The following is a 5,231-nucleotide window of genomic DNA, read 5'->3' on the forward strand; positions in this document are numbered from 1 at the left end:
ACGATTTCCACCTGCACCACCAAAGCATCATCGTGAGGCAAACTTATACCTTCGAAATCGACCTCGGTGAAGGAGATCGTCGCCTCAGACTTCGCCCTTTTGCTCAGCATCTCCGCGACCCCGACGAACCGCGCATTCGCCTTGGCCTTCTGGGTGGACTCTTGCCCGGGCCCTCCGAGGATGGTGCATATGGGAGCTCCTTTGTCATTGCTCAGCCCGGACCCATCATCTTTCTTCTCGGCTCGGGCTTTCCCATCGTCGCACTTGACCCTTCGACTCTCGGACCTCGGCTTGGTCTTCCTTTGATCACGGTCTTCTGGTCGTCGACTTCCTCGCTCTTCCCGGCTCCCCTTGATGTACCACTTCAGGTGTCCTGCCTTGATCAGCTCTTCAATTTCTTGTTTCAGCTGATAGCACTCTTCGGTGTCATAGCCGACGTCCTTGTGGAATAGATAGTATTTGTTAGGGTTCTGGGATGACCTGGCTTGCATCGGCTGAGGTCGGCGGATGTATTCGTCGTCTTGAATTTGCATCAGAATTTCCTTACGCGAGGTATTTAAGGGAGTATACTCAGGGCTCCGAGCTTGGTCTGATCTCTCAGTTTGACGGTCTATTCTGGTCTGCTTCTCATCTTTGCGATCATCGGTCGCTGACCTTTTCTTCTCTCCCTTGCTTTCACTCGTCTTCTGGGCTTGGAGCACCTCCACCATGTTTATGAACTCGTTACACCTCTCCAAGAGCTCGGCCATGTTCTTAGTCGGCTTTCGGACCAAGTCCTTGATGAGGTCCATGTCTGTAAGCCCGTTGCTCATCCTCGTATGGGGCCGTGGCCTCTCCCAAATCCTTGATATCTAAGGATTCTTTGTTGAAACGAGAGACGAATGCTCGGATCGACTCGTCAGGCCTTTGCTTCACGCTAAGGAGATTGACCGTTCTTCTTCTTGTGCTTTATGCTGCTCTGGACGAAGGGGCGGCGGAGCTGAAAGAAGCTCGTGATGGAGTTCGGTGGCAACCATGAGAACCACGAGGTCGCCACTCCCTTAAGGGACGAAGGGAAGGCTCGGCAGGAGACAATTTTTGTTCCTTCGTACATGGTCATCATCGCATTGAAGTAGTTAATATGATCCATCGGGTCAGTCGTCCCATCATACCGATCGAAGGGAGGGGGCTTGAACCCGGCCAGTAGTGGTGTAATCATGATCTCGGGAGGATAAGGGTGCCATCCTACCAGAGAGTAGGCGTCCGGGGTCACCCAGTTCTTCAATCCCTCGACTTGCTGGGCCAATTCCCGTAACCTCCTTTCTACTTCTGTTTCAAGTGCTCGGTCGTTCTGGTCATTGGCCCGGTGTCGATCTTCTGCTTCATCGGGTTGAGGTCAGCCATTCCGGCCCTCAGCTCGGGATTGGCTCGCGTGCTCGTCTCACCGAGGTCGACCATTATGCTCGGCTTGGTCAGCCTCCTCCCTTCTGGTGCGCCTTTCATTTTGGAAATTGGACCCGCGGGGGCTCCTTTGTTGTTCTTCTCAGCAAGGTGGCTATGACGCCGAGGGCTATGACGAGATCTTTCCCCTTCTTCGACGACACATCTCCTATGGGGTTCCCCTCGTTGTTCTTGGCATCCCCTCGGCCGCCCATCCTCCCCGAGGCGACCAAAAAATATCGATCTTCTCGCGACCGAGGCGGGTGGTTCGATCTCTCCCCTAGCCCTCGGGCTTCGACGATGTTCCGACTCATCCCGCCAAGCACTCCTGTAGGCGCGAGGGGGTAGAGTTTTCTGGCCAGGTGGATGAGACGACGCTGCCTGGCTCGGCTCGGTCTGACATAGGCCCCGGTTCTGCTGTAGGTTTCCCTCGATGAGTGCTGGCGCTAATGGCGGGGCGACTGGCGGCTGGCCCAGTAACCCGGCCTGGGCCATCTAACCCATGAAGGTGCATAACATCTCGTTAGTGTGCAGCAGTTGTAGTTGGAGGTCCATGACCTGGGGCTTCTAGATCCAAATATCCGGCACAGGGGGAGGCGGCGGCAGATTCAACCCTTGTCGGCTCGGCTCGGCCCGGGGCCGCCCTTCAGCCGTCATGTCTAACACACTCCCACCATCCCTCCATCCACCGGTGGAATCGGGTTGGCAATGGCACACGCACTGCGCTGAGTTCCTCCCCCTCGCGGGGGTCTTTCGACTGTGCCTTGCCGCGACGTTTCAGGGAGCGGTGGTGAATGCCTCGCTTGTCTATCAGGTTGCGGCTCATCCCCATGGGAGGCTGAGCCATATTGGCCCGATCTTGTTTGCACAACCATCGTTCTCGCTCTCTTGATTGGTAGAAACGACAATTACTAGCTAACGTCGTTCCCACAGACGACGCCAAATTTGTTGCGGATGAAAACCTCCGATGCCCGGTTCACCCACGGATGAGCCTGCAAAAACCGAGTGAGCGCAAGAGAGCCGATGTGGCTCCGGCCTAAGACTTTCTGACGCTCAAGTCAAGTCTCCAGTGCAACAGCGTAATAGCTTAGTGAAAGTGAGATGAGCGCTTGAGCTCCATACCTGAGCATTTATAGGATGAGATGAGGCGGTTGGAAGAGTCCTTGCATGGTAAGAGTCCTCTATTGGTAGGGCTCCTCTGCGCAGAGCGGAGTGGAGAGTTATTTTCGGGGTCGGACTCTTAACGAGGTAAGAGTCCTTATTGGTGTGTAACTTAGTATCGCACTGGGATCGTGGCTCGATTCGCATCCCTCGATTGTCGGGGTATGCTTGACATGGCTTCGTGATCCCCGGTGAGCCATTATTGGTGCTTCAGGAGAGGGCTCGGCCTAGGGCGGCCGTGCTCTTGGTGCTCGGCCTCGTGCCCGGCAAAGGTGGCGAGCGTGGGGTGCCCTGAGTGTCGGGCTCAGCTGGGTCGTCCTTGGACCACACTGATGCTTGGCTCGGTGATCGTCCTCGGAGACGTTCGTCTGTATGGCCGATTCTGGTGGGCACGACTCAGTGCTCGGTAGACTCACTCGACGAGGGTGGTCGGCCGTATGGAGAATTACGGTGATGGTCTCGAACCGGCTGACCGGTTCGGCGTGGCATCTGCCAGCTCGGCTCGGTCCTCAGGTTCAGTCTCAGTACCTCCACGTGGCGCTTCATGGTTGGATGGGGATTCTATGACTCATCACGACAGATCAAATTTCAACCTAAAAATTTGATCATTTAATCTTCCACTACTCCACTGTAGTCATATTCTAATTCGTTTTTTTGTTAATCCTTAATTTATTGTGTTTTGTTTTGGCATGTAGCAAACTCCAATTAGATGTAGATTCAGAAGCTCATCTCACTGGATTCAGCTCTTTTAAAACGTACCCCGAGCTGCACCAAGTTTGGTGCGGCAGCAATTTTTATGATTTAATCAATTGGTCATCTATTCCCCATTTTAAATACCTTATTTTAATGTGTGCAGGAATCCAGACTCCAGGAGTAAGACTGGGAGGCTGGTCGTACATTTTTTTGTTGGATGGAAGGTTTTTGTGTTTTGCTACAGGAGAAATTGTATCACTGTCAATTTGGGAATCTGAATTGTACAGTATCAAGACAGGACTAGATCATGCAGCACAGTTAGGCTTGGAGATAAAGGAGATTTGGTGCTCAAATCACTCCATAGTCAATGCTCTTCCATCCCCTACTAACCATCCTTGGCCTTATAGTTATATTAAAGACTTAATGTACATAAGTGATAGATCTCAAAACAGTACCTTTACTATGTTTAAAGATAACTTCTGTCTAGCTATAGGTCTCAATCTTGCCACTTATGCGCAAGACAAACACTATGTTTTCTATCAACTCTCTTAATTAAAAATCACTACTGTTCTTATAAAAAAAAAAAAAAAAAAATGAAGATTTTAAAATTAAGAAATTCTTCTCTCCGTCGCATGTGCACCATGCACAGATGTACTCACCCGTCACCACTAATCGTACAGCACCTCGGCCACGTGTCCATCAAACTTGCCGTGGGTCGTCTTCCACTGGAACTATTCCCTATAAATAATGATCAACTTAACCAAGTCCTCTTATTCACACTAACATTGACCTAAGTCGGCTTCTAGAATACAAATTTTATGGAATTAAAAAACTCTAACTTATCACAAGTAAAATAATATTAAGAAACTTGTTTTTCCTCACTGGATCCGCAAAAATGGCATAATTTACTCGTCAAAATTGATTAAATCATATTACAGCATCCGTCTCATGATCAAGATCTGAGAAAAACGAAACAGAGCGAATGGACATAAAGATGCGGCCTGCTGCCCGTAGCAGCCGTAGCAGCTTTCTAATGAGGCACGGTGCAATGATCGCCTTATTCTTGCTCAAGCAAGACGTTCGGACAGGGATAAGGTGATCATTACACCGCACCTCAGTAGAAGGCTGTTACAGATGCTACGGACAGGCAGACCATAAACGATCCAAATTGCATAAAGATCAATCAGCCTAGAAATTTCTCCCCTTTATCATTTCCTATTAGGATAATAAATAACTTTGTTGTTATCGAACCCCCAAAGTCAGACAAATTATAATCTTGGAAGGCGATGGCTTTAGTTACAAGTCTAGGATATATATCGGATATTCACATCTTGATTCGCTTATGGATCGAACTGTTTCCCATAGTTATAGAAATCAGACCGGCAGCTGGATAACTGAGTTAGACCAACACTGGTTCATATTTTCAGGTCTGATCCTAGTTTAATTCTATGAAAGCCAGCCCAACATGCAGGATCCTCAACGGTTTGACGTCAGATTCGATGGTTCAATTTCATAAATTATGAAGTATAATCGGACCAAAATGGCCGATTGAACCAGAAAAATCAGAATGGTTCCTTTTCGGGTTCATGGTTTCCTCCGGCTTTGACCGGTTTAGAGGCTAGAACTGCAGTCCTTTCCAGATCGACCTCCAGTCCGATTCTCGAAAACTATGAATAGACTACATTGAAAATGGTGGGAAGAGGACAAAATGGAGTGTCTCCTTTCTCATAGCCTCCATACTCAATTATACAGTCAAATTCAAACTATGTGTTCGAGCTCTTATTTTATATCTCAACTATAAAGATAATTGCATGGGGTTTCTATCATCTAAGGAGACTAAGACTAGTAGTTCAGACCAAGCAAGTTCTCTGAACCGGACTCTATAAATACCAACGAAGCAACCCTCCGTTCTCATCATCTCTACCACTCGCAGTACATCAATCCCTATTGTCAATTTA

The sequence above is a fragment of the Telopea speciosissima genome, chromosome 11 (assembly GCF_018873765.1).
Source record: "Telopea speciosissima isolate NSW1024214 ecotype Mountain lineage chromosome 11, Tspe_v1, whole genome shotgun sequence".
NCBI classification, from domain to species: Eukaryota; Viridiplantae; Streptophyta; class Magnoliopsida; order Proteales; family Proteaceae; genus Telopea; species Telopea speciosissima.